The following is a 19,430-nucleotide window of genomic DNA, read 5'->3' as shown; positions in this document are numbered from 1 at the left end:
ATATATATATATATATATATATATATATATATATATATATAAACTAGTGGTTCCACTCATTTCTGTATGAGAGAGAAAGTATGGGTGTATGTATGTGCATGTAATATAAACTATCCTTTCTGTTTGTGTGAGAGATAAAATGCATGTGTTACTGTGTTGCTGTCACTGTGTGAGACAGTAGGTGTGTATGTTGCTGTGTGAGGAAGTAGCATTGCTGAGTGTTTGAGAGTAGGTGTGTGTATGGAATTTAAACTAGCCATTTGCTGATGTATGAAAGGGAAGATATGTGTGTTGTGTGAGAGCAGCAAGATGTTAGCTAGGTAGGTGTGTGCGTGTGTGTGTGTGTGTGTGCGTGTGTGTGTGTGTGTGTGTGTGTGTGTGTGTGTGTGTGTGTGTTTAACCTACCTCTCAGCTGTCCAGATTTAGACTCATAGTTTTTGTCTGATCATCATAAGATATGTGTTTTTTTGGCAAATCAACGAGGACTGAAGTGACTAAATAATGACATATATGAGTTTCAGATGTCATATCCTTTAGAAAATACATGCTAACACAAATCCTGTTATTCTAGTAACTTAGTTAAAAAGAGCAATATTTAAAATTTATCCCTATTTCGGGCCAATGCAGTCCCATTATTTCAAGCTTTTTGTCCAGATTTCTTGCACTAAGAGGTTGACAGTTTGTGTACCTTTCAGCTGTCCAGATTTTTGCCTCATATTTTTGGCCTATTCCTCAACATTTGGCTTTTTCTGGCAGATCACTGAGGACTAAAATAACTAAATAATGTCATATATTTGAGTTTCAGACTTCATTTCCTTTAGAAAATGCATGCTAAGACAAGTGCTATTTAATCTACTTTCTAAGTATATAAGAGCAGTATTTAAAATATGTCCCTATTTTGAGGCCTTTGCCCCCCATTATTTTACACTTTGTTCAGATTTCTTCTGCTAAAAGGTTGAGAGCTATGGAGCTATAGTATGTAATGCCCTAGTTAGGGGGGAGGGCAGGTTATTCAATTAACTTGATCAGGTCTGACCCTGCAACTTGGTTACAGGAGATGAGCATGAATCCTGTATCCTGACTACCAGACTGTTGAAAGAATTGTGAGCTTCAGTGGTAAGTGGAGACGAGAGCCTGAATCCTCTACACCAACTACCAGACTGCTGACAGAACTGTAAATTTTAGTTTTAGTACATTTTTCAGGGAATTATCAGTTTCAGTACATTTTCAAGGGATTATGAGTTTCATATAATTTCATGGAATTATGAGTTTCAAGGGAAGATAAATTTACTGTTGCTTGTCCTAGGTACCTTATTCATTATGGACATCAGCTGAGTTTACAGACCATGTGGTTCTGAAGTATAATAAAACTATCTGTTTATGTTGTGCTTAAAAGGTCAATAAAAGGCTGTAACATGCATGTCCATTGTTAGTGGGTTTTGGCTTTATTGCATGAATGCAAACATAGAGACTTAAAAAGTAAAAAAAAAGTCATGCATATCTAGAAGTCATGTAGCTAAAATACTTGATGTCCTTAAGGGGTTATTTACATATATCCCATGGGCCTTCATTAAAGGGAAAGTTTATTTTCACAAAGAGCTAATCAGAGGAGGGGCACCGAGGAAAACTCTGATCTGTGATATATAACATTAAGTATCCTGTTTTTTTGTTTTGCTTATTTTTACTAAGTATTGCTTATTCTAGATATTTATAGCACTTTTATTTGCTCCTGCATATGTTTTACTGTATTTTATAGCTATAAACTAATCTGCATGGTGTACTAAAATTGTCTGCTTCACAGGGCTTGATAAATAAGGGGCAGGATTCACGAAGGCTTGCACGGAGTCTAAGAGTAGTGTAAGACTCCATGCAGCCCTCGCGATCCAGGAACAGCCCGAAATTCCGTGTAAGAGACCAGCTAAAACGTCTCTTACACGGACTGGGCGTGGATATGCTAATCACCTCACTTGCAGCCGAAAGGCATGCAAATAAGGTAGATTAGCGATCCACGAAGCTCAAACCAGCCCGTGTAAGAGTCGTGTTAGCTGCAGAAATGTACTCAGTTGACAACTGAGTACGTTTCTGCAAATAACACAATGGAGCCATGTCAGCTCCAAATAAAGGGTGCATATGTGTCAGGCAGCATGCCAATGGCCAAATATGTGGCCATTGGCAAGGTACCCCGATGCAAATATGAGAAATAAATATTTTCTTTCAGCGATCTCCGATGTTTAAATGCAGTGCAGCCCCGTGCAAATGGGCTGCGCTATATAAAACATAAAAATGAAGGTTATAAACTCACAAATGTGGGTTATATGCAATACATGGATTTACAATGCAGGGACCAGCAGACCAAAAACAACATGGCCACCGTTTAGTGGTTGCTAAGGGGGGAAGCTGAGTCTAAGACAAGTAACTAAGCATTAGTAGGCAATCTTATGTAAATGAGTGTTAGGATACTGAATCCCACTGTCACATAGCAAATGAGCACATTCCGTGTAGTGTAAGAGTTTCATAAGGGGGAGGAACAGAGTAGGAGATAGGTGACATCATAGGGGGGAATGGCAGAAGGAAATGCAGTTCATTGGAGGAGAGTGTTACGTGACAGATGTCAGACACATATCATGGAAAGAGGAGTGCCACAAGATAAGCATGGGAAAGTCAAGAAATGGAAGGTGTACACTGTAGCCAACACCAAAGTTTCTTGCTGGGCGTGCATGTGCACGTGTGTGCGCCAGGAGGCGCGAGTAGGGCAGTGTGCGCGCGTGTAAGGCAGACTGAGCATGTGGGAGCCTGTTGGCAGACTTGTAAGACTGTTTGTGCTGGTGTGCGCGTGTTTTAACCCGAATAAGTAGATTCTAAACTGTGTAAGCATGTGTGTGCTCGTGTAAGCCACTGTGAGCGTGTTTCCGCTGGTATGCGCGTTGCTCCCCCCCCCCGAGGAAACAAAAAGGAAAAAGGAAGCAACAGAAATAGTAGGAAACTAGCAGAGAATACTGCTGGAGCTAGCAGGTGAAAACAATTAGAAGCAGGCAATTACACAGGCAGAATACTAGCCCAGCCCAGCACTTAAAACTCTGCAAACAGCAGTGCAGGATGTTTCTCTCAAGAGACACTGCAAGACAGGAGTAAGCTATTAGAAGTGGAAACTGAAAAAGCTTCACTCAGAGCAGAAATGCTAGGGGCTGCCATAGCTGTCATAAGGAGACATAGGCGACTTGCTGAGGGTGGTGACAATGCAAATGCTGCCAGACAACCAACAGTGAGGAGACGGAGAAGAGTGTACAGGCCCAGGGTCACCTACCAGGGGTTACATGAGCTGGAGATAGTGGAGCGCTATAGAGTGGACAGAGATCTCCTGCAGCAAATTGTTGAACTGTGCAGGCCACGCCTCACACACAGAACCAACAGAGGGGAACCCATCCCAGTGGAAACCAAGGTATGTGTTGGCCTAAGAATACTAGCAACAGGTACCTTCCAGAGACCAACTGGTGATATGATGGGGATATCACAGGCATCAGCCTCCAGGGTACTGCACCAGTTCCTGGATGCCATGTCAGCACATGTCAGTGATCATGTATATTTCCCCAATGCCCGTGATTTATTGGCCAGCAATATGTGTCTCTTCCAGCAAATAGCGGAATACCCTGAGGTAGTGGGTGCAATAGACTGCACGCACATACGCATCAAAGCACCAGCTGGTGAGCAGGGTCGGGCCTACATTAACCGCAAGGGCTTCTCCTCCATCATCTGCCAGGTCATGTGTGATGCCCAGGGCATAATAATGAATGTGTGTGCTGGCTGCCCTGGAAGCTACCATTATTCCCATATCTGGCATCTGACGCAGCTGTACCAGACATTTGCCAGTGGGGACATCCCACATGGTCACTTAGTAGGGGATGCTGGATATGCACTGGAGCCGTGGCTGATGACACCCATCAGAAATGCACACATACCTGAACAGGAACACCATAATGAGGCACACACACAAGCACGTAATGTAATAGAGCGTGTGTTTGGGCTGCTCAAGTCATGGTTCCGGTGTCTGGACACATCTGGTGGAGCCTTGTAGTACTCACCAACTACATGTACCCAAATTGTCATGGTATGTGCTATGCTACATAATATGATCCTGAGAAAACAGCTGCAGCAGGACCAGCATAGGTCCAGGCCAAACAGCCCCCCACCATTGCCAAGGCCATTACAGGCAGAGTGTGACTTGGAGGAGGAACAACCTGAGCCTGCCCCAGTAGGCAGAAAGAGGTGTGCCCAGTATGTCCTGGCCTTGGCAAAGAGGCAACGCATAGCACATAAACTGGCTCAGTAGGAACCCTGGGAATGATACCCCTCTCTGACTCACTCATATAATAACAGGGATTCCTAAAATGACATAACTTGCTCTCAAACATGTACACGGAGTGTAGTATGTGCGTCTGACAGAGGCAGCCCTGCAGCACCACCTGAGGCATGATTGCCATGTGTTAAGCAATGTAACACCATGTAGTATATGCAAACTTGATGACCCTGACTAACATCCTACCCTCACCAAGCATGATGCCACAATATGAAGATGAGATGATCAATTGAAATAATTGTCTGAAGTATTGCTGTTAGTCAAAGGGGATCCAATGTGTGCCAGCCTGGGATGACATGCTGAGCATGACATGATGCTCCACCTGCTAGGGGTGGTGTGCACCTATCAGTCCTGGCCTTATGGATACTGGCAAAGGATGTTGTTACCCACAGCATGCCTTGAATAGGTAAGGCTCAAAACACAAACCCACCTCCATAGGTATCACAAGGGATAAGAACCTAGATGCAATGCTACCCAATGCCAGAAGTCTAAACAGCAAGATGCATACAGTCTAAACTCTACCAGTATGGAGAATGTTGATATCTGTCCTGTAACAGAAAACTGGGTCCATGCTCACAACAGCACCCTAACACTACCAGGTTACACCTCATACTGTGCTGTACAGCCTCAAAACATGGAACAAGCTACAAAAGGAGGGTGACTAGCAATAATTGTCAAGGATAACCACACCCCCATGTTGGTACCACAACAAGAAGCAGCATGGACTAGCCATGGTCAAGTAACAGTGGCTAAATCTGCCTCCCAGTTTATAGCCTACTACAGACTACCGTCCTAACACCAGGAACTGCACTTGGCCTATGTTGGAATACATGAATATATCAAGCCCTCCAAACCACATTATAGTGGGTGACTGAAAATACCCAAACATAGACTGGGAGCATTATTCTAGCTCCAACACCCTAGGACAAAGGTTCCTAGAATCTATTAACCAAAATGCTCAGGAACAACGTACCACTCCCACAAGAGGGGTAAGCATACTGGATGTGATAATCAGCAACATGGGTACTGGATGGCAAGATGAGAAGTGTATCCCTCACTGGTAAGAACAGACCATAGAGTAATCACACCGGATATACACATCCTGACCACAGTCCCTGGCCAGAAAACCACAGTGAAAAACATGTATAAAGCAAATGTTGCACTCCTCCAAACTGATGTGGAATCCATTAAAGGCCCTGTGCAGGTGCAAAATATGGGCCACACCTCAGAACCTGTTATACAGGCATTCCACGAACACTGCCAGGAATGCATGGATTATGCAATCCCAAATAAAACCAAGACACAATGCCATACACGCAGGCATCTGGCATGGTGGACCCCAGCCATTACCAAACCATGCAAGAGAATGAGGAAGCTACTACATGATAGAGCAAACCTAAAAAGGGAAGTAATCTCTGATCAGTAGCATGGCAATAAAATATGTCCACTCATACAATCCACTAAGGCCAGCTACAACAAGTTGAATCTGTGAATCTTGAGGCAATGTTACACCTGCCCCATGTACACAGACAACCCTCACCTCCCCCCAAGAAATAGAAATATATGTGAGAGATGCAACCATTTATCCAAACAGGAGGCTGAGCTCTCTCAACTCAGTACTGTCAAAACTAGTCAAGAGGAGAAGGTAACCACACACACCACAAAACCAGTCTCACATAGACCAATCACAACTGCAAACCAAATACATAAACACAGAAAAACATTCCCGGAGGCTCTAATTACAAACACACCACATCAACAGAGGCCTCCAAAGCAGACACCCAAGCAACCACTACCTCCAGACATAGCACATGCAACACCTAGTACACAAAGCTGGTGTGCCAAACAGTCACAGGCCAGAAGGAGAAACAACATGCCTGATACAGTTGTAATAGGTGACTCCATAGTCAGACACACTGCTGTCCTGCTCACCAGACTAAACAAGGGAAAGGGTACAGTAAGCTGCCTGTAGGCTGCTACAATATGCCACATAACACAAGTACGCAGGTCACCCCAAAGCAAGTAGAAATATGATGCAGTCATTGTCCATGCTGGCATGAATGACTTGAGATGTACCTCCCCGGACTACATGAAAAGAGACATAGATGAGCTCTCCAATTATGTAGTCCAGGCCGGTATGACACTGACCTTGTGCAGCATCCTACCCTCACCAAGAATGATGCCACAGTACAAACACAGAATGATCAGCTTTAACAAGTGGCACAATTACTGGTGTCATTCCAAGGGGATCCAATGTCTGTCTGCTTGGGATGTCATGCTTGACAAGCCACGCTGCTGTGCCAGGGATGGCTTGCACCTGTTACCCCTGGGTGTCTGGATATTGGATAAGGCTCTTGCCACCTCCATAGAGCCTTTTGTAAGCAAGGCTGAAAAGACTAACCCACCGCCCTAGAAAACATAAGTGGAAAGAAACATAAGGGTAATGCTGCCCAATGCCAGATGTGTAAACCTAAACATGCATGCTCCCGAGGCCCTCCCCAGCATGGAGAACATCGATGTCCGTGCAGTGACAGAAACCTGCAGCAAGGCTCCTGACAGCACACCAGCACTACCAGGTTATACCTCATATCATGCGTTATGGCCCCAAAACCTGGACCAAAACATAAAAGGAGGGGGAGTATCCATATTCAGCACAGATACCCACACGTCCAGGTAACTGACAATGCACGAAGCATCGGAGACCACCCATGTGCAACTAACCGTAGGCAAAACTGCTGTACAGTCTGTAGCATGCTACAGACCACACTCTCACACACAGAAACCCCACTTAGCCTTCCTGAAGGCACTGGACAGTATGAATGTCTCACCAAATACCAAGCAAGGTACTCACAAATTACCACATAAGTGGTAATCCATTATGTATGGAAGGAGTAATCAGGGACCTAGGGACACAAGTGGACAGTAACCTGTCATGTGACACTCATATAGCCAACATGGCTAGGAAGACCGTCTATATTGCCCACCTTATCATGAAAGGATTCACATCTACATCAACAGAGGTCATTGTGCCCCTATACTGTTCTCTTATCAGGCCCATAATTTAGTACAATGCCTCATTTGGGATGTACCTTACCCGACACCTGCAGCTGTTAGAAAGACCTCAAAGGTACCTCACCAAGAGGATAAAGGGTCTCAAATATATGTCATATGCTGCCTGGCTGTAGACACCCTAGCTGTATGCAGTCACATACTGCCTACGCAGAGGCGTTGTATGCCTGTTGTACAAGGCCATGTACAACACAGGATTAATGGACATGCTCCACCCCAGAAAACCCAAATCCATTGGAGCTATGAGAGTGAGAGATGGCAACATCAACACATAATGAAATAGGATGTGCTGGAGGGACAGATACATAACCCAGAGGCTTCCTACACCCTGGAACGGAATCCCACTCCATGTTAGGCAGAGCCCCTCACTGACTCTCTTCAACAGAAATCTTGCCAAGTGGATGGGTGATCGTAGATGTACACTGGGGGCCTTCACTGTGCCACGTCCAGACAGAGGCACAGTAAAGTAAATCCTAAATGGCCATAATATTCACATAGCAAGGGGTGGCGAAAGCCACACACACTCTGGCTAGGCTTATAAATGCCCTAGGGTGGATAGCCTAGTATGAACCTATGTACCTATGAAGATACACATTGTACAGGACACTAAGGATAATCACAAGGCTTCCTTAACTGATGGTAGGAACCTTGTTGGGAATTCACAGATATGCTCTGAATCACTCACATATTACAAACAACATACCAAACACACACACATATTGCCAACATCCAACCTGACAGTTGCAGTGCAAACCCCCTCCCAAAATGCCAAATATCTATCCCAGCAGAGTGCTGGCCCCCTGACATTGCAGATGCTGAGGTAACAGCCAGCATCTACAAAGCAAAACACACAGCATCAATGGTACGAGATGGTGTCCTGGGCTGAGTCCAACATGGACTCCAAGGAGAATGGAAAGCCAAATAACACTACTGCTCAATGTCAGCCTTACCACAGGATATGTACCCAAAGAGCAGTGTACAAAAACAGTGGTCCTTCTCCACAAAGGTGTTGTCTGAATGGATACTGCAAACTACCACCCCAGAATCCTGACAAGCTTGGACTGCAAAGCTATGGAAAGGATCAGCATGTACCTCAGACATACAGATATTGGGGACCTACTGACACTGGACCCTACCCAGTGTGGCTTTCTTAAATGCAGATCCTGCCCCTTAAACATGTTTGACTCATTTGAAACAGTCATTAAGGTCATTGATGAGGGGAATGTGGTCCACACAGCCTAGCTGGACCTTGCAAAAGGCTTCCATACAATACCCCACGTGTTCATTATAGATAAGCTCACCAGCTTAAATATAAACCCCTATGTCAGTAGAGGGGTTGCAAACCAGACCAAGGACAGAACTGACATGGTCAGAAATGCTGCAGCCATGTCAGACTACAAACCAGATACAACTGGCATCCCACAAGGCTCGGTCCTGGGACCACCCTTGTTTGGTATATATGTCCCATAGGTACAGGCCAACATGGAAGGACTGTGTCTGAACAAGTTTGCAGAGGACTACAAACTGGCCACCAAATCTGACCCTCCAGCTGACACAAGCATCCCACAAAAGGGCCACATAGAAACAGACAACTGGTGCCATAGCCATGTCAGCAAGCTAATTGCAGAAAAGTGTATAGTCAACCCCTGTGGATATACAGTAAGTGACCACCAATTACCACATAAGTGTTAACCCATGAAGTACTTAAGATGTAATAAGAGACCTGGGGACACAAGTTGATAGATATCTTGCATTGGACAAGCATGTGGCTGTAGTGGTTACAGAAACATACCATATACCCACCTAATCAAGAAGGTAGTCAGATCTAGATCAGTGGAGGTCATTGTGGCACTGCAGTCATCCTTCATCAGTGTCACAATTGACTACAATGGCCCCTGTGGGATGTACCTCAGCAGACACCTCCATCAACTGGAAAGACCCCAAAAGTACCTCACCAGGTGTATCAAAGAGCTTGAACAGATGCCATGTGTTGCCTGATTAAACAAACTGCAGCTCCACACACTGCCATACTGCCTTCCCAGAGGCAAGCTGTGACTGATGTATAAAGCCATGTCCAAGCTGGAATCAGTGAACATGCTGCACCTTGTGCAATCTGAATGGCAGTGAGCTATGCACATGAGAGACCTGAACCCCAGCACTGACATACATAGGACAAGCTGTACTGCATTATCCATAACACAGAAGCCACCCCCACTCTTGAGTAAACTCCCAGTACAGGTTAGCCAGAGAGTCACTCATCGACTCTCCTCAAGAGGAATCTTGATGAGTGGATGGGAGATGGTAGGTTTACCCTGGGTATCACTGTTATGTCATGGGTAGATGGAGGCACAGTATACCAACCATGGATATGTCATGGCAAACTCCAGTTACAATGTGTGTCGAAGGACAAACACACTCTCTGACTAGCATTAGAAATGGCTTAGGGCACATCGCTAGTGTTTGCCAATGTCCACCTATGTTGTGGAATACACTACCAATGTTGGACAAGCCTGGTTTAAGTAGCCCATATCTGAACATAATGCAACATGGTCATATGTGCACAACTGGCCCCTAACCAGTCTGTTGTGCTCACTATGAAAAATTAAAGCAGTGATAGGACTAAAGCCCAGGATACTGTCCACCACAGTGAAAGTACTGAACCAGTAGTAGGGTGTGTGCAATTACATGTGTGAGAGAACTGACCCTTTTGGCAGCCAGTACAACACACCAGCTGCTGCATATTCCAATCTCTACACAGAGATGATGTCAGCACCCTACAAGTACAGCAGAAGAGGGCAAATCTCCCAGTAATGCAAATAGCACGCTCTGCTACTGCATCTCTCACTACTGTCATAGCACAGTTAGTTATGGCTTTGAATTCCACAAATGCCACGTGTGTTTTTGTCACACAGAATGCCCATGTGTGTGGGTTGTAGGGTGTGTGCAATTACATGTGTGAGAGAACTGACCCTTTTGGCAGCCAGTACAACACACCAGCTGCTGCATATTCCACTCTCTACACAGAGATGATGTCAGCACCCTACAAGTACAGCAGAAGAGGGCAAATCTCCCAGTAATGCAAATAGCACTCATTGCTACTGCGTCTCTCACTACTGTCATAGCACAGTTAGTTATGGCTTTGAATTCCACACATGCCACGTGTGCTTTTGTCACACAGAATGCCCATGTGTGTGGGTTGTAGGGTGTGTGCAATTACATGTGTGAGAGAACTGACCCTTTTGGCAACCAGTACAACACACCAGCTGGTGCATATTCCAATCTCTACACAGAGATGATGTCAGCACCCTACAAGTACAGCAGAAGAGGGCAAATCTCCCAGTAATGCAAATAGCACGCTCTGCTACTGCATCTCTCACTACTGTCATAGCACAGTTAGTTATGGCTTTGAATTCCACAAATGCCACGTGTGTTTTTGTCACACAGAATGCCCATGTGTGTGGGTTGTAGGGTGTGTGCAATTACATGTGTGAGAACTGACCCTTTGGCAGCCAGTACAACACACCAGCTGCTGCATATTCCAATCTCTACACAGAGATGATGTCAGCACCCTACAAGTACAGCAGAAGAGGGCAAATCTCCCAGTAATGCAAATAGCACGCTCTGCTACTGCATCTCTCACTACTGTCATAGCACAGTTAGTTATGGCTTTGAATTCCACAAATGCCACCTGTTTTGTCACACAGAATGCCCATGTGTGTGGGTTGTAGGGTGTGCAATTACATGTGTGAGAGAACTGACCCTTTGGCAGCCAGTACAACACACCAGCTGCTGCATATTCCAATCTCTACACAGAGATGATGTCAGCACCCTACAAGTACAGCAGAAGAGGGCAAATCTCCCAGTAATGCAAATAGCACGCTCTGCTACTGCATCTCTCACTACTGTCATAGCACAGTTAGTTATGGCTTTGAATTCCACACATGCCACGTGTTTTTGTCACACAGAATGCCCATGTGTGTGGGTTGTGTGCAATTACATGTGTGAGAGAACTGACCCTTTTGCCAGCCAGTACAACACACCAGCTGCTGCATATTCCAATCTCTACACAGAGATGATGTCAGCACCCTACAAGTACAGCAGAAGAGGGCAAATCTCCCAGTAATGCAAATAGCACGCTCTGCTACTGCATCTCTCACTACTGTCATAGCACAGTTAGTTATGGCTTTGAATTCCACAAATGCCACGTGTGTTTTGTCACACAGAATGCCCATGTGTGTGGGTTGTAGGGTGTGTGCAATTACATGTGAGAGAACTGACCCTTTTGGCAGCCAGTACAACACACCAGCTGCTGCATATTCCAATCTCTACACAGAGATGATGTCAGCACCCTACAAGTACAGCAGAAGAGGGCAAATCTCCCAGTAATGCAAATAGCACGCTCTGCTACTGCATCTCTCACTACTGTCATAGCACAGTTAGTTATGGCTTTGAATTCCACAAATGCCACGTGTGTTTTTGTCACACAGAATGCCCATGTGTGTGGGTTGTAGGGTGTGTGCAATTACATGTGTGAGAGAACTGACCCTTTTGGCAGCCAGTACAACACACCAGCTGCTGCATATTCCAATCTCTACACAGAGATGATGTCAGCACCCTACAAGTACAGCAGAAGAGGGCAAATCTCCCAGTAATGCAAATAGCACGCTCTGCTACTGCATCTCTCACTACTGTCATAGCACAGTTAGTTATGGCTTTGAATTCCACAAATGCCACGTGTGCTTTTGTCACACAGAATGCCCATGTGGGTGGTTTGTAGGGTGTGTGCAATTACATGGGTGAGAGAACTGACCCTTTGGCAGCCAGTACAACACACCAGCTGCTGCATATTCCAATCTCTACACAGAGATGATGTCAGCACCCTACAAGTACAGCAGAAGAGGGCAAATCTCCCAGTAATGCAAATAGCACGCTCTGCTACTGCATCTCTCACTACTGTCATAGCACAGTTAGTTATGGCTTTGAATTCCACAAATGCCACGTGTGTTTTTGTCACACAGAATGCCCATGTGTGTGGGTTGTAGGGTGTGTGCAATTACATGTGTGAGAGAACTGACCCTTTTGGCAGCCAGTACAACACACCAGCTGCTGCATATTCCAATCTCTACACAGAGATGATGTCAGCACCCTACAAGTACAGCAGAAGAGGGCAAATCTCCCAGTAATGCAAATAGCACGCTCTGCTACTGCATCTCTCACTACTGTCATAGCACAGTTAGTTATGGCTTTGAATTCCACAAATGCCACGTGTTTTTGTCACACAGAATGCCCATGTGTGTGGGTTGTAGGGTGTGTGCAATTACATGTGTGAGAGAACTGACCCTTTTGGCAGCCAGTACAACACACCAGCTGCTGCATATTCCAATCTCTACACAGAGATGATGTCAGCACCCTACAAGTACAGCAGAAGAGGGCAAATCTCCCAGTAATGCAAATAGCACGCTCTGCTACTGCATCTCTCACTACTGTCATAGCACAGTTAGTTATGGCTTTGAATTCCACAAATGCCACGTGTGTTTTTGTCACACAGAATGCCCATGTGTGTGGGTTGTAGGGTGTGTGCAATTACATGTGTGAGAGAACTGACCCTTTTGGCAGCCAGTACAACACACCAGCTGCTGCATATTCCAATCTCTACACAGAGATGATGTCAGCACCCTACAAGTACAGCAGAAGAGGGCAAATCTCCCAGTAATGCAAATAGCACGCTCTGCTACTGCATCTCTCACTACTGTCATAGCACAGTTAGTTATGGCTTTGAATTCCACAAATGCCACGTGTGTTTTTGTCACACAGAATGCCCATGTGTGTGGGTTGTAGGGTGTGTGCAATTACATGTGTGAGAGAACTGACCCTTTTGGCAGCCAGTACAACACACCAGCTGCTGCATATTCCAATCTCTACACAGAGATGATGTCAGCACCCTACAAGTACAGCAGAAGAGGGCAAATCTCCCAGTAATGCAAATAGCACGCTCTGCTACTGCATCTCTCACTACTGTCATAGCACAGTTAGTTATGGCTTTGAATTCCACAAATGCCACGTGTGTTTTGTCACACAGAATGCCCATGTGTGTGGGTTGTAGGGTGTGTGCAATTACATGTGTGAGAGAACTGACCCTTTTGGCAGCCAGTACAACACACCAGCTGCTGCATATTCCAATCTCTACACAGAGATGATGTCAGCACCCTACAAGTACAGCAGAAGAGGGCAAATCTCCCAGTAATGCAAATAGCACGCTCTGCTACTGCATCTCTCACTACTGTCATAGCACAGTTAGTTATGGCTTTGAATTCCACAAATGCCACGTGTGTTTTTGTCACACAGAATGCCCATGTGTGTGGGTTGTAGGGTGTGTGCAATTACATGTGTGAGAGAACTGACCCTTTGGCAGCCAGTACAACACACCAGCTGCTGCATATTCCAATCTCTACACAGAGATGATGTCAGCACCCTACAAGTACAGCAGAAGAGGGCAAATCTCCCAGTAATGCAAATAGCACGCTCTGATACTGCATCAGTCACTACTGTCATAGCACAGTTAGTTATGGCTTTGAATTCCACAAATGCCACGTGTGTTTTTGTCACACAGAATGCCCATGTGTGTGGGTTGTAGGGTGTGTGCAATTACATGTGTGAGAGAACTGACCCTTTTGGCAGCCAGTACAACACACCAGCTGCTGCATATTCCAATCTCTACACAGAGATGATGTCAGCACCCTACAAGTACAGCAGAAGAGGGCAAATCTCCCAGTAATGCAAATAGCACGCTCTGCTACTGCATCTCTCACTACTGTCATAGCACAGTTAGTTATGGCTTTGAATTCCACAAATGCCACGTGTGTTTTTGTCACACAGAATGCCCATGTGTGTGGGTTGTAGGGTGTGTGCAATTACATGTGTGAGAGAACTGACCCTTTTGGCAGCCAGTACAACACACCAGCTGCTGCATATTCCAATCTCTACACAGAGATGATGTCAGCACCCTACAAGTACAGCAGAAGAGGGCAAATCTCCCAGTAATGCAAATAGCATGCTCTGCTACTGCATCTCTCACTACTGTCATAGCACAGTTAGTTATGGCTTTGAATTCCACAAATGCCACGTGTGTTTTTGTCACACAGAATGCCCATGTGTGTGGGTTGTAGGGTGTGTGCAATTACATGTGTGAGAGAACTGACCCTTTGGCAGCCAGTACAACACACCAGCTGCTGCATATTCCAATCTCTACACAGAGATGATGTCAGCACCCTACAAGTACAGCAGAAGAGGGCAAATCTCCCAGTAATGCAAATAGCACGCTCTGCTACTGCATCTCTCACTACTGTCATAGCACAGTTAGTTATGGCTTTGAATTCCACAAATGCCACGTGTGTTTTTGTCACACAGAATGCCCATGTGTGTGGGTTGTAGGGTGTGTGCAATTACATGTGTGAGAGAACTGACCCTTTGGGAGCCAGTACAACACACCAGCTGCTGCATATTCCAATCTCTACACAGAGATGATGTCAGCACCCTACAAGTACAGCAGAAGAGGGCAAATCTCCCAGTAATGCAAATAGCACGCTCTGCTTCTCACTACTGTCATAGCACAGTTAGTTATGGCTTTGAATTCCACAAATGCCACGTGTGTTTTTGTCACACAGAATGCCCATGTGTGTGGGTTGTAGGGTGTGTGCAATTACATGTGTGAGAGAACTGACCCTTTTGGCAGCCAGTACAACACACCAGCTGCTGCATATTCCAATCTCTACACAGAGATGATGTCAGCACCCTACAAGTACAGCAGAAGAGGGCAAATCTCCCAGTAATGCAAATAGCACGCTCTGCTACTGCATCTCTCACTACTGTCATAGCACAGTTAGTTATGGCTTTGAATTCCACAAATGCCACGTGTGTTTTTGTCACACAGAATGCCCATGTGTGTGGGTTGTAGGGTGTGTGCAATTACATGTGTGAGAGAACTGACCCTTTTGGCAGCCAGTACAACACACCAGCTGCTGCATATTCCAATCTCTACACAGAGATGATGTCAGCACCCTACAAGTACAGCAGAAGAGGGCAAATCTCCCAGTAATGCAAATAGCATGCTCTGCTACTGCATCTCACTACTGTCATAGCACAGTTAGTTATGGCTTTGAATTCCACAAATGCCACGTGTGTTTTTGTCACACAGAATGCCCATGTGTGTGGGTTGTAGGGTGTGTGCAATTACATGTGTGAGAGAACTGACCCTTTTGGCAGCCAGTACAACACACCAGCTGCTGCATATTCCAATCTCTACACAGAGATGATGTCAGCACCCTACAAGTACAGCAGAAGAGGGCAAATCTCCCAGTAATGCAAATAGCACGCTCTGCTACTGCATCTCTCACTACTGTCATAGCACAGTTAGTTATGGCTTTGAATTCCACAAATGCCACGTGTGTTTTTGTCACACAGAATGCCCATGTGTGTGGGTTGTAGGGTGTGTGCAATTACATGTGTGAGAGAACTGACCCTTTTGGCAGCCAGTACAACACACCAGCTGCTGCATATTCCAATCTCTACACAGAGATGATGTCAGCACCCTACAAGTACAGCAGAAGAGGGCAAATCTCCCAGTAATGCAAATAGCACGCTCTGCTACTGCATCTCTCACTACTGTCATAGCACAGTTAGTTATGGCTTTGAATTCCACAAATGCCACGTGTGTTTTTGTCACACAGAATGCCCATGTGTGTGGGTTGTAGGGTGTGTGCAATTACATGTGTGAGAGAACTGACCCTTTTGGCAGCCAGTACAACACACCAGCTGCTGCATATTCCAATCTCTACACAGAGATGATGTCAGCACCCTACAAGTACAGCAGAAGAGGGCAAATCTCCCAGTAATGCAAATAGCACGCTCTGCTACTGCATCTCTCACTACTGTCATAGCACAGTTAGTTATGGCTTTGAATTCCACAAATGCCACGTGTTTTGTCACACAGAATGCCCATGTGTGTGGGTTGTAGGGTGTGTGCAATTACATGTGTGAGAGAACTGACCCTTTTGGCAACCAGTACAACACACCAGCTGGTGCATATTCCAATCTCTACAAAGAGATGATGTCAGCACCCTACAAGTACAGCAGAAGAGGGCACATCTCCCAGTAATGCAAATAGCACGCTCTGCTATTGCATCTCTCACTATTGTCATAGCACAGTTAGTTATGGCTTTGAATTCCACACATGCCACGTGTGTTTTTGTCACACAGAATGCCCTGTAGGGTGTGTGCAATTACATGTGTGAGAGAACTGACCCTTTTGGCAACCAGTACAACACACCAGCTGGTGCATATTCCAATCTCTACAAAGAGATGATGTCAGCACCCTACAAGTACAGCAGAAGAGGGCACATCTCCCAGTAATGCAAATAGCATGCTCTGCTACTGCATCTCTCACTACTGTCATAGCACAGTTAGTTATGGCTGTCAGTTCCACACATGCCACATGTGTGTTTGCAACACAGAATGCCCATGTGTGTGCGTTGTAGGGTGTGTGCAATTACATGTGTGAGAACTGACCCTTTGGCAGCCAGTACAACACACCAGCTGCTGCATATTCCAATCTCTACACAGAGATGATGTCAGCACCCTACAAGTACAGCAGAAGAGGGCAAATCTCCCAGTAATGCAAATAGCACGCTCTGCTACTGCATCTCTCACTACTGTCATAGCACAGTTAGTTATGGCTTTGAATTCCACAAATGCCACGTGTGTTTTTGTCACACAGAATGCCCATGTGTGTGGGTTGTAGGGTGTGTGCAATTACATGTGTGAGAGAACTGACCCTTTTGGCAGCCAGTACAACACACCAGCTGCTGCATATTCCAATCTCTACACAGAGATGATGTCAGCACCCTACAAGTACAGCAGAAGAGGGCAAATCTCCCAGTAATGCAAATAGCACGCTCTGCTACTGCATCTCTCACTACTGTCATAGCACAGTTAGTTATGGCTTTGAATTCCACAAATGCCACGTGTGTTTTTGTCACACAGAATGCCCATGTGTGTGGGTTGTAGGGTGTGTGCAATTACATGTGTGAGAGAACTGACCCTTTTGGCAGCCAGTACAACACACCAGCTGCTGCATATTCCAATCTCTACACAGAGATGATGTCAGCACCCTACAAGTACAGCAGAAGAGGGCAAATCTCCCAGTAATGCAAATAGCACGCTCTGCTACTGCATCTCTCACTACTGTCATAGCACAGTTAGTTATGGCTTTGAATTCCACAAATGCCACGTGTGTTTTTGTCACACAGAATGCCCATGTGTGTGGGTTGTAGGGTGTGTGCAATTACATGTGTGAGAGAACTGACCCTTTTGGCAGCCAGTACAACACACCAGCTGCTGCATATTCCAATCTCTACACAGAGATGATGTCAGCACCCTACAAGTACAGCAGAAGAGGGCAAATCTCCCAGTAATGCAAATAGCACGCTCTGCTACTGCATCTCTCACTACTGTCATAGCACAGTTAGTTATGGCTTTGAATTCCACAAATGCCACGTGTGTTTTTGTCACACAGAATGCCCATGTGTGTGGGTTGTAGGGTGTGTGCAATTACATGTGTGAGAGAACTGACCCTTTGGCAGCCAGTACAACACACCAGCTGCTGCATATTCCAATCTCTACACAGAGATGATGTCAGCACCCTACAAGTACAGCAGAAGAGGGCAAATCTCCCAGTAATGCAAATAGCACGCTCTGCTACTGCATCTCTCACTACTGTCATAGCACAGTTAGTTATGGCTTTGAATTCCACAAATGCCACGTGTGTTTTTGTCACACAGAATGCCCATGTGTGTGGGTTGTAGGGTGTGTGCAATTACATGTGTGAGAGAACTGACCCTTTTGGCAGCCAGTACAACACACCAGCTGCTGCATATTCCAATCTCTACACAGAGATGATGTCAGCACCCTACAAGTACAGCAGAAGAGGGCAAATCTCCCAGTAATGCAAATAGCACGCTCTGCTACTGCATCTCTCACTACTGTCATAGCACAGTTAGTTATGGCTTTGAATTCCACAAATGCCACGTGTGTTTTTGTCACACAGAATGCCCATGTGTGTGGGTGTGTGTAATTACATTTGTGAGAAAACTGACCCTTTGGCAGCCAGTACAACACACCAGCTGCTGCATATTCCAATCTCTACACAGAGATGATGTCAGCACCCTACAAGTACAGCAGAAGAGGGCAAATCTCCCAGTAATGCAAATAGCACGCTCTGCTACTGCATCTCTCACTACTGTCATAGCACAGTTAGTTATGGCTTTGAATTCCACAAATGCCACGTGTGTTTTTGTCACACAGAATGCCCATGTGTGTGGGTTGTAGGGTGTGTGCAATTACATGTGTGAGAGAACTGACCCTTTTGGCAGCCAGTACAACACACCAGCTGCTGCATATTCCAATCTCTACACAGAGATAATGTCAGCACCCTACAAGTACAGCAGAAGAGGGCAAATCTCCCAGTAATGCAAATAGCACGCTCTGCTACTGCATCTCTCACTACTGTCATAGCACAGTTAGTTATGGCTTTGAATTCCACAAATGCCACGTGTGCTTTTGTCACACAGAATGCCCATGTGTGTGGGTTGTAGGGTGTGTGCAATTACATGTGTGAGAGAACTGACCCTTTGGCAACCAGTACAACACACCAGCTGCTGCATATTCCAATCTCTACACAGAGATGATGTCAGCACCCTACAAGTACAGCAGAAGAGGGCAAATCTCCCAGTAATGCAAATAGCACGCTCTGCTACTGCATCTCTCACTACTGTCATAGCACAGTTAGTTATGGCTTTGAATTCCACACATGCCACGTGTGTTTTTGTCACACAGAATGCCCATGTGTGTGGGTTGTGTGCAATTACATGTGTGAGAGAACTGACCCTTTTGCCAACCAGTACAACACACCAGCTGCTGCATATTCCAATCTCTACACAGAGATGATGTCAGC

This window comes from Protopterus annectens, chromosome 12.part0 (genome assembly GCF_019279795.1).
Source record: "Protopterus annectens isolate FY-2018-M chromosome 12.part0, PAN1.0, whole genome shotgun sequence".
In the NCBI taxonomy this organism is placed as follows: domain Eukaryota; kingdom Metazoa; phylum Chordata; order Ceratodontiformes; family Protopteridae; genus Protopterus; species Protopterus annectens.
This window is presented reverse-complemented; position numbering follows the sequence as displayed.